This window comes from Arvicola amphibius, chromosome 9, assembly GCF_903992535.2.
Source record: "Arvicola amphibius chromosome 9, mArvAmp1.2, whole genome shotgun sequence".
NCBI lineage: Eukaryota > Metazoa > Chordata > Mammalia > Rodentia > Cricetidae > Arvicola > Arvicola amphibius.
Window position 1 is genome coordinate 6849066 of NC_052055.2, and position 17750 is coordinate 6866815.

Below are 17750 nucleotides of genomic sequence, written 5' to 3' on the forward strand. Positions count from 1 at the left end.
AGCCGGGCGATGGTAGCGCACGCCTTTAATCCCATTCAGCACTCGGGAGGCAGAGGCAGGCAGATCTCTGTGAGTTTGAGACAAGCCTGGTCTACAAGAGCTAATTCCAGGACAGGCTCCAAAGCCACAGAGAAACCCTGTCTCAAAAAACAAACAAACAAACAAAAAACCCAAAAAACAAATAAAATTTGAGTCAAGAGGGAAGTTTAAGAGAAATTGTAAATATATATCTTTAATTTATGTATATAATATAAAATATAAAAGAAAGAAAGATCTGCCTGTTTGAAGACATCAAACATCAACTAGATGAGGGGTGCCAGGCAAAAAAGAAGGGGATGCCAGGGATGAGGGTTGGGAATGAGTATCGCGTCATGTAAGCCCAGAGATCAGAGATTAAGGGGGCCTATCACATTATACTGAAAGGTCAAATGAGACCAGATGATACCAGGGCACACTGAAGTAGGCAACAGAGTTCATTGACAAGAGAACAGGAGGAAACAAGCCAAACTGTAGAGAGTTAAGGCACAACCGGAAGACAAAGGGCTCAGAGGCACAGCACCAGTTCCTTTGAAAGGTTTCCCTATAGGGTTTAGAATCTGGAGGATGGGGGCATTGTGTGACTATGAAATCAGAGACAAAAAAGCATAACTCAGTGCCACTAGAGAAAGGAGTCACACGGGTGCCTGAAGGCAGGAAGAAAATAGGTAGGTGGAAGTGTAAGGGACCTAGAGACAAGTTAAACAAAGCCAGGATTCTCTCTTTTAGATAGTTGATAACGATGGACACCTGAGCCATCCATGCTCTAAATTTTGAGTGCCTCTTTTTTCATGATTCAGTCCTGAGAGACGAAATAGATATGACATAAACAGAAGAGTAACTCAGTGTATTTCTTACACTGTAAGCAAAACAAAACAAAATAATCTATAATCATGAACAAGTTCAAAATAAGCACCAGTGGGGGGAGTATTGGAAATGTTACAAACTTAACACCCAGGAGTTCTGACTTCTGATGAGATAGAGTTAGTTTGATATTCTCTGTGTACCTAAACAGGGAGGAAGACAACCTACCCCACTAGGCGTGATTGGCTTATTACTCAACAAAAGCATATTCTGTTTTGATTAAGTAGGAAAATGAGAAAAATAATAAGTGAGCTGAGAGTGTTAGGATGTGTCCCACAGACCATCACCTGTTGTAAGGAGTACCACGTGTTGTTTCCCAGCTGTCCAGCCCCCAAATAATCACACAGAAACTATATTATTTTAAACACTGCTTGGTCCATTAGCTCTAGTTTCTTATTTGCTTAATTTAACCCATCTCCATTAATCTGTGCATCACCACCAGGTCATGGTCTACCAGCAAAGTTTCAGCGGCACCATGGCTTCTCTCTGACCCCACCCTTCTTTCTCTCAGCATTCAGTTTAGTTTTCTCTGCCTTCCTAAGTTCTGTCCTATCAACAGGCCAAGGCAGTTTCTTCATTCTCCAATGGTATTCACACAGCATACAGAGGCGAATCCCACATCAATGAACCCCAGATGCTCCTGACATTCTTCAGTCAGGACAGGTCCTTCTGATGATATAAATAATGTTATCCTCATTGATGACAAGCTCAGATGTTAAATTTCACGGGTGAACTAATACATACATACCCTGGTCCACCACTTTCTACCCACTGTCAGATCCCTAATGGTTAGTCGAGCAAGGCTTCTCGGTGTCCTTCCTTTTAGTCACCAGTGCACACAGAGCAAACTGATGAGTAAAAACAGTGTCTCTCTCTTCCGTACCTTCTCCAAAACCTCTCTACCTATCCATGATCTCCAGAGCTGTGTTCTATGCCTGAACCCCAAAGCAGACAGCATATACAGAAGTTTGTACAGCAAGCAGAAGGAGAAGCAGCCATGCGCAGGTCCTAATCCAGCTGGAAGCTGGAGTGTTGGGAATATGAGCAAAGAAATGTAAGGTATATGGGCAGAACACGGAAAACAAGGAGCCTGTGGGTAGGGTGAAAGGTCAAAGAGCTATGGTCACAGGGCACCAGTGTTTGGTACCCAGTTCCTCTATGTGAGCTTGAACTGGTTATGCAATATTGTGAGTCTTTGTTGACTCTCTTGAAAAATGAGGGCAACAGTTATAGTTGTCCGTGAAATACTCATATTTCATCGATGAAAAACTTGCAGAAACCACCCTGGACACAGTAAATATTCACCAAAAGTTAGCCACCTGGGGGGAAAAAGTGATGTGGCTGCTTCCAGACGCAAATATTTGTATTTTGGTGACTAACTAGCCCTGCTTTGATGTCATCAAAGCAAAAGGGTGCATATTTTGAACTATTCCCAAATGGTCCATGACTCTTTTCAAGAGAGAGTGGGAGGCTTGGCTGAGTCACAGAAAAGGCAGCTGATTAAAGGCCTGGAAAGAATTTCATTAGCATCAAGCTGGCCTAGTAGCAGGGGGTGACAAAGAGCTTCTGCGTGATGGGTGCAGTTCACCACAGTTTGCAAGCTTGAGGATGGAACTTTGAAATCTTCCTCCTGTAAGTCTCTCGGAACAGTCTGTGGTTAAGAAACAATCCAAGTAGTACTTATACTTTGCTATTTAAAAGTGCATGTAAAGCTCTGAGGTAATGTCTACATTTTAACATAAATGAAATTTGACCAGTTGCTGCAGGTTGATAAGTGTCCATCTGAAAAGGCGGGGCCAATGTGGAGCTCGTCCTTAACACTTGATCCTTTGACATCAAGATGACTGGGATTCTTTCATGAGGATGTCATACTTGAATTTGCTCAGCATTAAAATGTTAATCTATGAGCTATTCATTTATAAAAGGATGTGCATTATTATATAGAGAATGTATATATACACTTTCTATAAACATTTATAGCACCACATATATAAATATTGGTGAAACACCTCTGCAACTTCATGCCACATCTTGTTTTTAAATATATGGTTAGTATAAAAAAATCCCCATTCTTTATGACATTTAATAAGTTGACTTATCACATAAATGCTGCATCTAAATAATTAGAACTTTGAGCCAAACATAATTAAATTTATCTAGTGCAAAGTATTCTCTAGGCTATTCAGTTTCTAAGTCCTGGCCCTCCAGGCAGTGTCAGAGGTGGGCTCCCTCTCATAGCATTGGTTAACCACTCCCATAATTTCTATGTCACCTTTACCCCAGAGCATTTTTCAGGTAGGATAAATTGTAGGTTGAAGGATTTGTGACCGGTTTGGGGTTCCCAATCTCTCCACTGGAAGTCTTGTCTGGTTATAGGAGATGACCAGTTCAGGCTCAGTATCTCATATTACTAGGGGTCTTGTGGACTCCCAGAAGGTCCCATTGCACTAGGTTTCTAGCAGACCAGTTGTGTATTAAAACCTGCATGAGAGACACGATTTTAGGATTGAGCACAACAATATAGCGTGGGTTAGGCAATTATTTTAAGTCTACATTGCTTCATACTTCCATAGAGAATATTAGTAATTATATAATTTCCAGTCCAGTTAAAACATTTACATAAGCATCTCCCTATGGAACTATAATGCGTGGGCTTTCCTTGTGATGTTACATAATATGCTGGTTTATTGTCCAAAATCTCTAGTGTGATACTTTCTGCCCAATGGTATCTATGACACTCCAGGCCTCGTCTTCCCCATTGGTAAAAAGAGAGAGAAGAGGGGATTCATGAGGATTAAATGGGAGTATATAGCATATAAAATGCAATGAGTTTGACCCAAGTTAAGCACTATCAGGCTTGGCTAGTAGAACTATGCATTAACTTGTACACCACAGACAAAACTCACTTACAGTTTTTACGTATCTTTTGCTTTAAAAATATTTTTCCAATCTGGAGTGATGGTGTATGCCTTTCATCCCAGCACTTGGGATGCAGAGGCTGGTGGATCACTGTGAGTTCAAGGCTAGACTGGTCTCCATGCCATGGTTTAGGATAGTCAGGACAATGTAGAGAGATCCTGTCTCAAAAATAAACAAACAAACCTAAAAGAATAAAAATTGCAATGAACAGATTCTATTTTGTTTATTTAATTGTGACTTCTAACTTATAGTCAAATTGATTCCCCAAAAGGTCATACTGATTTCTCATGTCAGAAAATTCTATCAATACTCTAGTTTTGAGACAAATAGAAAATAGTCTGTTAGTATTTTTGCTATGTTGTTGAATAAAATATGTTTTAAGTTCTCTGACTGAGAGCAAGTCTTCTAAAATATTCTAAATAATCATGCACTCAAATTATCTCAGTTCTGCTAAAAAAATAAACTGACAATTCTAGAAACACAATGAATGATACTGGCAAAAGCTTTATTAAATATTAGATTCTTCTTGGTAACTAGGATAGACTATAAGTCTTCTAGAAGTTCGGTGAGAAAACATGCAAATATAACTCTGTATTTTACTCAAAATCACTTAAATATAGGCTGGTGATGGCTACATCAATTAAAAGCCTAAACAAAATATAAGAATACTGTTTAAAAAGATTCAGGTTTCTTTTATTAAAACAAATTGTGTAGTCATTGGTAAATCATCAAACTTTAGGGTGATTAATAGCATGTTTTGATCCCCTAGGGTTTGCTTCTGTAGGCTGTCTACTGATAGGCATGCAGCCTATCTACAAGAGAAGTTTGTTTCCCTAGTGAGACACCCCTGGAGAAAATTAAATTTTCATTTGTGGGTGGTTATGGATTGGAGATAGTTCCCGGTTTAGGGATGAGAACAAGTGTACATTTCTCCTTTCAGCCCTAGCATCCCATAAGTACAAACTTATGCAGGCCCTGTGCATGCTTTCTCAGTCTCTTTGAGTTCAAACATCCTTTGATCCTGTTAACTTAGAGGGGCTTTGTTTCCTTGCTGTCCTCTACCCCCTCTGGCTCTTCCATTGCTTCCTCCTCTTCTTCTATGGGTTCCCTGAATCTTGAGGAGAGAGATTTGCTGGCGACATCCCATCCCATTTAGGGCTGAGTGTTTCAAGGTCTCTGGCTGTGAGTCTCTGTATTTGTTCCCATCTGCTGCTGGAGAAGGAGGCTTCATTGATGATGGCGCTGAGCAAGTCACTGGTTTTGAGCACAGAAAAATGTCATCAGGGCTTATTTTATTGCCGTGTTCTTTTAATAGATCAGTAGCATTCGGCTTTATTGATTGATTGAGTTTTATCTAGTCTCAGGTTCTTAGTAATTAGGCAGTGTTGGGCATGAGCTCCATCTCGTTGAGTTGGGCCTTCAGTCAAATCAGATATTGTTTGGCTACTCCCACAGATTTTGAGCAACCATGGCAGTAGCCTACCTGGCCAGCAGCACACCACTGTAGATCACAGTATTTGTAGCTGAGCCTTGTTTACGTTTCTCCTTTGTTAGTGTGCAGAGTACCTTTCTGCATCGAGGACACAAGCACCTAGGGGAGAAAGCTCTATGAAGCTCAACTTCACCATGTTCAATGAGTTGTAAAGGTATTATCTTCAGCAATGGGGCCTTGCTATAAGTTTTGTGGAGAGACACTCATAGCCTTGGCAACAGTCTGGGTTGTTTGCTCCCACGGGACCCTTTTGTCCAAGAACTCAATAAGATATAACCCTTTCTTAGTATTGGAAACTTCATTTGGTGACAAGAGTTGGCAAGTTAGAACTCTTTCTCCCCCATTATTTGGAGATTTAATTTAGACTGCCTTCATGCATGTATAAATTTTAGGAAGCTTCCATGTGAACACTCAAATGTCCCTCATTTTAGCTGCCCCTCCTTATATTCCCTCACGCTGCCCTCTCTCCTCCTCTCCTTCCCATTTGATATTCTAGTTCCAGTCCTCCTCCCCCAAACCCCATCTTTGCCTTCAAGTTTCATGATGTCATTTTTAAAATTTCTGAGTAATCTTGTATTGTGTAAATATACCACATTTTCATTATCCATCCATCTTTTGAAGGTCACCTACATTGTTTCTGATTTCTAACTATTATCATTATTATTACAGCAATAAATATGGTTGATCATGTGTCTCTGGGGAAGGATGCAGTAACCTTTGGGTATAAGCCCAACAGTGGTACTGTTGGATCTTGAAGGAGATAGAGTACCACCTTCCTAAAGAAACACCACACTGATTTCCATAGTGGCTACATAAGTTTACACTCCCACCAGCAATGGATGAGTGTTCCCCTTACTCCACATGCTTGCCAGAAGGAGCTGTAACGTGTTGTATTGATCTTGGTTATTCTGATTGGTATAAGATGAAATCTCAATGTAGTTTTGATTTGTATTTCCCTGAAGAATAAGGAGTTGAACATTAAGTCAATATCCATTTGAATTTTCTCTTGACAATTCTCTATTTAGATATGTACCCTATTATTAATTTGGTTGTTTTTCTTGACGTCTAGCTTTTGGATTATATATAGAAAATATTAGTCATGTATCAAATGTGTTTTTTTGTAAAATTTTTCCCATTCTGTATCCTGCTGCTTTGTATGAATGATGGTGCCCTCCATGCAGAAGCTTTTCAGTTTCATGAGGTCCCATTTATTAATTATTGAGCCTGTGATAATGGAATTCTGCTCTGTACATCTCCTGTGCCAGTGAGTTCAAGACTGTTCCCCATTTTCTTTTCCATAAGGTTCAGTATGTACGGTTTTATTTTGAGGTCTTTGATTGATTCGGAATTAAGTTTGTGCAGGATCATAAGCATGGATCTATTTGTATTCTTGTACATGCCGCTGTCCAGTTTGACCAGCACCATTTGTTAAAGATGTCTTTTTTCCAATGTGTATTTTTGGCTTCATTATCAAAAATCATGGGTCCATAGGTGTGTGAATTTATGTCTTGGTCTTTTATTCAATTTATTGACCAGCACAATATTTTTGTGTCAATATCATGATGTTTTTTTTTACAATTGTTCTGTTATACCATTTGAGATCAGGGACGGTATTACATCAAGCAGTTCTTTTATTACTTGGGATTATTTGAGTATTTTTGTGTGTGTGTGTGTGAGTGTGTGTATACATATGCAACTGAAAATTACCCTTTCAAGATCCATGAAGATTTGTGTTGGAATCTTGATGTGGACTGCATTGAATCTGTAGATTGCTTTTGGTAAAATGGGCATTTTAATCACATCAATCTTACCAGTCTATGAGCATAGGTGATATTTCCATTTTCTAATATCTTCTTCAATTTCTTTCATAAAAATTTTATCATACAAATATTTCTCTTGCTTTGTTAGAGTTACTCCAACACAGTTTACATTTTTTAGGCAGTTGTGAAAGGTGTCGCTTCCCTGGTTTCTTGTTCAGTCAATTTGTCATCCATATATAGGAAAGCTATCGATTTATGTTAGTGAATTTTACACCCTGTTAGTTTGCTGAAACTGTTCTATAGCTATAAGTTTCCCTTGAGGAATTTTTAAGTTTACTTATGAATACTATCATATCATATGCAATAAATATACTTTGAATTCTTCATTTTCAATGTGTATCACTTTGATTTTCTTGAGTTGTCCTATTGTTCTAGCTAAAACTTCAAGTGCTATATTGACTAGGTATAAAAAGGGAGGACAAACTTGTTTTCCTGGTTTTAGTGGACTTGCTCTGAGTTAGATTTTGGCAAGGTCTTTTCTGCATATAATGAGATGACCCTGTGGTTTTTGTCTTTTGTTTATAAGGTAGGTTACATTTATCAGTTTGTATTTGTTGAACTATCCCTGCATCTCAGGGGTGAAGTCTACTTGGTCATGATGGAGTATCTTTTGGATGTGTTCTTACCTTTGGTTTGCAAGTATTTTATTTAGGATCTTTTGCATCTATGTTCATAAGGGAAATTGATTTGCAATTCTCCCCCATTGGGTCTTTGTGTAACTGAAGCCTCATAGAAGAAATTGGTCCAAGTTCCTTCTGTTTCTATTTTGTGGGGTAATTTCGGAGTACTGGCATTGACTTTTCTTTGAAAGTCTGGTAGAATTCTGCCACAAAACTATCTGGCCCTGTTTTTTGTTTGTTTTGTTTTAATTTTTCAATAGGGTTATAGATTTTTTAAAATAATTTATCTGATCTTGATTTAACTGTGGTACGTGGTATGTATCAAGAAAATTATCCATTTTTATTGATATTCCAATTTGATAGGACATAGGTGTCTTAGTGAGGGGTTCCATTGTTGAAACAAAACACCACGCTGAAAAAAGTAAACTGGGGGAAGGGTTTATTTGATGTATACCTCCACGTTACTGTTCATCTCTGAAAGAAGTCAGAACAAGAACTCAAACAGCGCAGGATCCTGGAGGCAGGAGATGATGATGCAGAAGCCGTGGAGAGTGCTGCTCACTGGTTTGATTATCTCATGGCTTGTTCAGCCTGCTTTCTTATGGAAGCCAGAACCACCAGCCCAGGGGTGGCATTATCCACACTGAGCTAGGCCCTCCCCTATTGATCACTAATTGAGGAAATCCCTTACAGCTGTATCTCATGGAGGCATTTCTTCAACTAAGGCACACCTGCCCTCCTCTCTAATGACTCTAGTTTGTGTTGACACAAACCAGTCAGTACAATAGTTTTGTTTTTTTTTAAAGTATGGCCTTATAACTCTCTGGATTTCCTTGATACCTGTTGCTATGTCCTCCTTTTTTGTCTCTAATTTTGTTCATTTGGATCTTCTCTCTCTGCTTTTTAGTGACTTTGGATAAAGGTTTGTCAATCTCGCTGATATTCTCAAGAACCAAATCTTTGTTTTATTGACTCTTTGTATTTTTTTTTTGTTTTCATTTTATTGATTCAGCCCCGAATCTGATGATTTCCTGCTGTCTTCTCACTTCTGGGTGTGATTTCTCAGTTTTGCTCTATTGTCACAGAGATTTCAGGTGTGTTGTTAAATTACAAGGCATGAGATTTCTCCATTTTTCTTTAATATAGGCACTTAGTACTGTAAACTTGACCCTTAAGACTGCCTCCATTTACTCCCACAAGTTTACGTACATTATGTATTCATTTTCATTGAATTCTAGAAAGTCTTTAATTTCTTTCTTTGTTTACCCATTTTTCATTAAGTAGTGAGGTTTTTTAATTTTTTCAGCTTTAATAAGTTTGTGAGGTTTCTGTTGTTTATTTTACTGTTAATGTCCAGTTCTAATCTCTGTAGTCTAGAGATGGTGGGGGCAAGAAGAGAGGAGAGTTTTTACTAAGTGGTCTGCAACAGAATTGGGGTTTAGGCTTGGTCATTGGACTTCAAAGGGAGGAAAGAGAGGTGAAGGTTTGAAGTCGGGCTACCTACCTGTTTCCGTGGCAAGAGTCCTATTATAACTCTAAAACAAAGCAAAACAAACAAACAGATTTGTTTTTCTTCCTTGGGATTTGTGGCTTACACCGAACGTGACAAATGAAGATGGACCTCATTACTTCCACCTGTCATGGGAGTCACTTTATTTTCAGGATAGAGAAGTTACTTTTTATATCTTTACTTAGGGCAGGATGTATGGCCCAATCAAAAATATAGTGTTTATAACTCCTCTGAGTAAACTGATCTACCAGAGAGCTACCAGGCATTTTTTTTCAAGCACACACTAAGAGGGATATGTAGACACCCCCAAAGGGAGAAATTTAGGGAGTGTCAGAGCTGACAAAAATTGTGCATTCTTGCATGTATTAGTTAATTGATTGATTAATTTGGGCATATACAATGACTCTTTGAAAGTATTCTAAAGGACTTTTATCATAACAGAAGCTGTTTTACGGAAAAGGCAGTCCAAAAGTGATTAAGCTCCTTTTCTAGTTTGAAAGCACATGCAAGGATAAACTATTGTGAGGCACAGTTATGGGAGCATCGAGGAAGGAAACAGTTCGAGCCTCCTTTACAGCCACAACCGTTTTCCATACTGAGAAATGGATGGCAGAAGGAAAGGGAACTTTCAACACGCATGGACCAGCCCCAGGTTCCTTCCTCAACAACTGTTTGAGTGACACACACATGAGACACTGAGGGCATGGAGGCCCAGTGCCTGGCTTCATATATTCTTAAACGGAAGACAAAAGGACGTAGGAGTGACAATAGCCAACATAGGGAACCCCATGAAAAGGCACCAATAGGTCTCATTCAGCATCAGCACGCTTCTCTGATATTGTGTAACAAGAATAAAAGAATTTCCTCTTTGGCCAAGTGTACATTGTTGAAAGAAAAGTCGCCTTTAATTTTTCTTGTAATATAAGTTGAATGGATAGATATTGGATGCCAATAGCACAAAAACTGGACCTCAAATCTGTAACTATAATAGAAGAAACAAAGGGCTAGGATTTCAGACCCCAGCAAGGGAAATCAGCAGCTATGAACGCTGATTTTAGTATGAAAGGTAGTTCTGACTTTGGAGTATGATTTAGATCTCAGTGGAATGTGAATGTACGTCTATAGTCACATCCCAGGCCACTGCTAGAAAAGGAAAACACTGTTTGCATCGAGTACCTGGCAGAGAAGCCTTGGTGCAGGATTTGCTGCCTAAAGCAACTTCCTTTGCCTCTGTGCACTGACTCATTCCTGCTGAAGTGCACACGATAACAAATAGCCTATTAAAATCCCTATTCAAAGGAGTCTTCTGAAGCCACTGGAAAAAGTTTAAAGTCAAGGTCATGATCTAGTTAGGGATGCTATGCTTACAGTGCTACAATATAAGCTCTCTTACCTGCTAATATTATATATATATATATATATATATATATATATATATATATATTGCATGTAAACATGCCATCTATGTAGTTAATAAAAAAGTTTCTATCTTAAATAATTATATTAATTTAGATAATTTCAAAAAATGATCTGCCCCCTAACTAAGAGACATATATACTCAGTATAATTTTATATATTCCTACTCATGTGTTTACTCTTCAGCATCAAAACATAGTGCAATTTCATGGCTTGATGCTTTGTGGATACTTGATTCGGTGTTTAGAACAGATCAGTGAGCACTGTTTTTTAACCAATTATATACCTGCAAGTCACAATAATAAATCAAATCACTAATAAACTTATTTATATTCCTGAAAGTTTAAAACATTTAGGAGAAAATACGTATGTAATCTTTAGTAAATTCATATAAAATCTTCAGAACTGAACATCTCCCTGATATCATGGAATTGACAAACATTTCATTACCAAATAGCATATTACCTTATTTACAAAAGAGAAAGGAAATCCTGCTGAACAGTTGAACTGAAAATTCATGAAGCCAAAGGACCATTGCCTAGGTTATTGAGAAAAGACAAAACAGAGCCTTGCTTAATCTCTCCTTCTTCTTCAGGATATTATCAAAGGAGGTTGATCTCACTCCTTTAATGGGAGGTATTTTTCAATTCATGTCTGAAATTTTGCAAGCTATACAATTCCACTAAGGAAAAAACAAAAAACAAAACAATAGAAGCTTTACTATGCTGTGATCCAGTAGTTTCTTTTTTGCTAAGTATAGAAACATCAGCAACAAAAACAAGGAATTCCGTTGGAATCGAATTTAGAATCCCAAGACAACTGAGATGTGCTTTAGCTGCAGCGTCCTATCCTTAGGCCGAGGAAGTGTACAGCCCTCTTCTGCACAAGCTCCTCTTTGCTCTTTTCAGAGAATGAAGGAGGAAATAAACCTGTGATGATTAAGCTTGTCTCTGCAGGCAGCAGGGACACTTCCCTGCGCGTTGCCTCTGAGAGGGTCATACTTCATCCCAGGCAGATGACCATGTGTCGTGCTGATGAGCAGCCACTTGTGGATATGATTAAATAGTGGCCTTGACAGCTCAATGGAGACGTCTCTTCACTTGCCTTCGGCGCCATGTTAGCGGACTCTGGTGAAAAGAATATATGCGAGGGCAAAGAGAGGTGACTGGCGGCACACGGAGGAACATTGCACAAACATAGCTCTCAGGGAACCAGCTTGAGACATAGTTTCCCGGCATGGAAGACAAACGTGCACCTTGATATACCAAAACAGGCCTTAGTTTCCCAAGCAGTAAACGCCATATTTATGAATGAGAAAACACGACGTGATAATTACCAAGGCTAGGAAGCCAGATGAACATTGTCACCAGCGCCAATTTCATGAGAGAATGATGTCCCCAATAGAACCCAGATGGCATGTTTGAATGAGAAAGCCGATTATGCCAAGAGGTTAGTATGCCTGAGAGCTCCATTTATTGATCTGTGAGCAGGACCATGGGAGAACCAGCTATGAATATTGATCCATGAGTGCGATGTGAGCTAGATATGATGCGGAATTTATAACTCTCTAAAGCACCTGAGGAAGTCAGAACAACCCGGGTACATACCTCCTGTAGGAATCGCTTCCATCCCTTCAATCTCTTCTACTTTCTATCTAAAATCCCTAGGAGAAATGCCATCTGTTTAAAACACAGTACACCGATTAAAAACATCAAGAGCCAGTTATAAGTGAAGATGCTTGCCTGCAAGATTAAGACAAAACATGCAAGAAGTGCTGGAACAGTAAAATAAGAAACAATAAAGTCAATGCAAACAGCTCAACCCAGATCTGCTTCAGGAGCAAACCTAACAGTCATATTGCACCATTGGTCATTTATGGGTTTTGATACTGTGGAAAGCAGCTTCTGTTTCTATATGTGGACAGTGTTGACTCTTTTGGTAGCCGATGGGTATTCAACCAGAATAAAGAACATTTTCCACTGCTCAGTCATCTTTACCCTGAGCTCTGCTGTTCTCTGGGAAGCCATGTAGCTCTGTATCAGCAAACCTAACTGAGGGCATAAACTTTGATGATGTAAACTGTCTGGGTTCCTCTAGACTGAGCCTCCCTATGGGCTATAAGCACTTTTATATTTTGCACATTAGTGATGAAAACTTACTTAAAAATTCTGAGTATATTAAGTTAAACAAAAGTTCTTGATGACTCATATAGAGGAAAAACCAACTCAGATAACAGAAATATTACTCTGACAAAATTTCATTCAAGTTCACCTTCAAGAAAGTTTGTGTATATCACTTTGCCTAGCCAGGGCTGTGTGAGAATATGCTGCAGGGCTGTCTCTTGGGTTTGTGGATGTTGGTCTTTCTGTTCAGTAGTGGGCTTCCTTGTTATGTTAATCTTTCAGTTTCAGTAAAAGAGAGCTGATACTGAATTCCTACCCAAGTTGAATACTTACATTGAATAAAGAACATAAGATCAGATTCTGATAAATGAGGATTTCATCTCTCTCTCTCTCTCTCTCTCTCTCTCTCTCTCTCTCTCTCTCTCTCTCTGTGTGTGTGTGTGTGTGTGTGTGTGTGTGTGTGTGTGTGTGCGTGCGTGCGTGCATATTTGTGCTGGGGGAAGGAACATGTGTGTATACATGCCTGTGAAGGAAAGGGCAGATGTCAAATTTGGGTGTTGTTTCTTATGGGGAGGGTGCTCATCTTTTTGACACAAGCTCTCAATGGGATCCAGGGTTCACCAATTAAGCTAAATTGGCCACTCAGTGAACTGCCAGATCCAGGGATCTGCTGGTCACCATCATCCCACCATGGGGACCAATGGCACCTGCTGACAACACTCAGCTTTTAACAGGGGTTCCCGAGACTGAACTCAGAGCCTCGTGACCCATGACCAGCACTCTGTTGATTAAGCTATCTTGCTAACAACATTAGAGTTTTAGAAGTTCAATTTAACTCACAAGAACAAGTAGTCTGTATTCAGTTTCTGCATGAGGACTAACTGACTGCCTGGAGCAATGGAGTGCATATTCTCAGCTCGACTACAGTAAGGATTGTTATTAATTTGTTGTCGTTATGGCACAGAGAAGATCTTTCAGCTTTAACACAGGAATTGGAGATAACACATGACTTGAGAAAACAGTAGAAAAACAATACAGTTAAACTCGTGATGATAAAAATGATTTCCCATCTAAGTGTTTATCTGTAGTGTTTTAATGAAATTCATCATGGTAAAAATGTTCAAAGACTGTGATACCGGAAGCACTTACTTTCAACTTGATAATTTTAGAACTATTCAAGTTTTATCTCAGCCACCAGAGGGAGCTCAATGTCATCACCTAGTAAAACATAGCTGTAGCATTGTAAACATAAACAGAAATTGAATTTATAAAAATAAAAACTTATGAGTATAGTTGCACTTATAATTACCAATATTTGAACATGCTCACCTAGTTGACTTTAAAAATATTGCGTGTGTGTGTGTGTGTGTGTGTATGTGTGTGTGTATGTGTGTGTGTGTGTGTGTTGGCATGGGGGCGGCACCTATAAGGCAAGGTGTGTGGAGGTCAAAGACAGCTAGGAACAATCAGTTCTCTCTCTCCTTCGACTACACAGAGGCAGGTAAATCTCTCCGACTACTTAGGTTGAACTTTGGATCACTGGATTTGGTGGCAAGCACTTTTATCTGCTGAGCTGTGTCACCAACCACTTGATCACATTCATAACATTCTCTTCCACAAGAGCAGAACCCACATTCATTATAAGACCCAGAATGTCTTCAGGATGACAGGCTGTATTCAAGCCATTAAACGTGTTTTTAAAGACTGTAAACCACTGTAAGACATACAAACTGTTTTATATGATGGCAAAGATACTGACCAAATAACAGAAATATTTTTGGAAAGAAAATTTTTAAACAAATGAGATCTTTTAAAAATAGCACAAGAGTTAAAAAATAAATTAAGAGAAAATTGTGAAGTATTTGGTGCTCAATGAAAATTCCATGTCAAAATATGTGGATTTTTGATAAAGCAAAAAATAGAAAGAATTTTATAATAGCAGACATCATTCTCAGAAAATGAATAAGGCCTTAAATCAATGAACTCAAATTGTCTAAGTAAATGAATAAGTAAACTAAAGTAACCAGAAAATACTATCGTGAAAAAAACAAAACCTAAGAACAGAGACATAAGGGAATTAGGCAAAATCCCATGGTTATTCATAAAACTGCATCTCTATGGAGCTGATGATCAGAAACAAGGAAGACAAAAAGATGAATGGAGACTGAGAAACCGGAACATCACCACAGACTCCACAGGGCTGCTTCAACTGCAATGTCTGTAACCTATGAATGGACGAAATAATACCTTTTTGTGCTCATTGATCTTACACGTCTGTTTGTTTGTTTGCTTGTTTTTGGTGGTGGTAATAGAGTTGTGATGTGGGAGTCCCCTCTGTATGCTGTGATTACCATTAATGAATAAAGAAACTGTTTTGGACCTATAGCAAGGCAGAACTTGGTAGGCAGGGAAAGCTAGGCTGAATGCTGAGAGAAAGAAGGGTGAAGTCAAAGAGAAGCCATGGAGCTGCCTCTGGAGACAGATGTGCTGAAACTTTGCTGGTAGGCTTCTACCTTGTGATGATGCACAGATTAATGGAGATGGGTTAAATTAAGATGTAAGAGTTAGCCAATAAGAAGCTAGAGCTAATGGGTCAAGCAGTGATTTAAATAATATAGTTTCTGTGTGATTATTTTGGGGCTAAGTAATTGGGAACAAACAAGCGGCCTCCTCCAACAGGGTTGTTTGTTGATTTTGCTTTATTTTGTTTTGTTTGGCCTTTTTTATTGGGGGGGGGGTATGGTATTGAGACAGGATCTTACCCTGCAGCCCAGGATGATCTGGTTCTGGTAGATGGTCCTAGAACTTGTAGCAATTTTCCTGCGTCAGTCCCCAGTGTCCTGAGAGCTGGGATTCTGGGTATGAACAACCATACCCAGCTCTCTCTGCCCTGACTTTCAACAAGAGTTGATGCTCTCTCTTTGGGGCCTTCACTGCACCACTTTCTTATCCCACTGGGTTTTGATACTATATAAGTGTCCTCCCTCTGTTTATTCCAGACTAAGCTTCTGCAGACAGTGCTAGGAAGGTCCTGGCAAAGAGAAGTACCAGATATATTAGGGATGGCTGCCTTCAGATAAAATAAAATGGATACTAAGAGTCAGTGAGTTGAGGATGATGCTGTCCAGAGAGTGTAAGATTAGGTACTAACAGAACCAGGAAATCCAGTTTGGGCACATTCTTGGGAGCTGATGGCATCTACCAAAGGAAAAAGTAGTTGGAAATGGAAGCTGGAAAATGCTTTTTCTTATTAGCAAAAATGAGCATATTTGAATTGCATTCTAATCACCTGCATTTCATTTTTGAAAGATATGATTTGGAGGCAACATGTATTCTTATTGTTTCCATTACGTTCTTGCTTCAAAAAAAATGTACCTTTTTAAAAAAAAACTTTTTATTAATCCCAGCACTAGGGAGGCAGAGGCAGGCAGATCTCTGTGAGTTCGAGACCAGCCTGGTCTACAAGAGCTAGTTCCAGGACAGGCTCTAAAGCCACAGAGAAACCCTGTCTCGAAAAACCAAAAAAAAAAAAAAAAAAAAAAAAAAAAAAAAAAAAAAAAAAAACTTTTTAGGAAAAGATTAAGCATTCATCAGTTCTGAGTCACAAAAGAGAATCAATATGTTGAGACTTGTGTTGAGATAAAAAAAAATCTTTTTTTCTAAGATAATTTTTCTATTTTTGTATCCCTATTTACATAATTTGTCTCACTCTCATTTTTAAATAATTTATTCCAAACATAAGTTCTACATACATTAAGTTTCTGGCAAGGTCTGTGCTAGTCTGAGAAAAGAAAAGACGGTGTCCCACATATGTATTCCTTCCTAATCCCCAGAAGCTGTGAATGTTACCTTCCACGTCAAAAAGTGAACATCCGTCTTATCTTCCATATGAGTCTTTATAGATGTAAACATCTTCAGATTAAGATATCATTATAGATTGTTCTGTATCTGGCTGTCATCACAGTCTCTTCAGGAGACACAACAAAGGAAGGCTTTATACACAAGCAAACACATGTATGCACACACAAGCATACACACGTACTTACAGTCACCCAAGCACACAAAAGTGAAGTAGAATCAACACAACTGAATCAACACAATTAGAAGCCAAGAGGCATTAAGAAGTCTCTAAAACCTCTTAAGGCTGTGAAGGGCAAAGAGTGAGCTCTCTCTGCATACGATGATGACTTCATTTCAATGTCAGGCTCGGGCCTTCAGAATTGTTTAGGGGAGTTTGTTATAACAACACCACAAAATTATTTTAATTACTTGATTTATTTAACTCAAAGCTTAAAAGTACATCTAGGCAAAATCCCCAGGAACTAATATTTTCCTATCTTGTCCTGTAGACAAGGAACTGAAACAGTGGTTCAGTCCTCCAAGATTTGTCTCAAACTGACATTTTTTTTTAGTAAGTCACATAGAGGCTGAAGGAAATCAATACAAATTATATGATGCCAGCTTGAAACCCTTGAGTACTTCCAGCTCAAATGCAAGCTGATCAGAAACCAGTCAAGTTAGTTTTCACTGAGTCCATTAATGGATGAGCAATGCTTATAAGTCTGGCTTGTTTCAGTTGTATACAATTTCTCTTAACGTATCCAATATATCCACTAATTAAATTGATTGGAGTACATGTTTAAATAATCCAACTGAACTAAAATTTTATTATCTATATCTTCCAATTTATATTTGTTCTGAAATTAATGCTTGTATTGGCTTACACTGTAATAAACACCAAAGAATTTGTCACGCTTTAGTAGCAATAGCCTGTTTGAACATCTATCACCAGGTCATTTGCAGAATTCATCTACAATTTTAAATGGGTTTGAATAGTTATGTCTTTGCATCTTTTAAGTGAGGTAAATGAGAATTTAAAAGACAAAGTCACAAGGTTGCTGAGTAGAAGTTAAAATTCCTTTGACCTGTTAGCCTCCCTAATCTTTACAT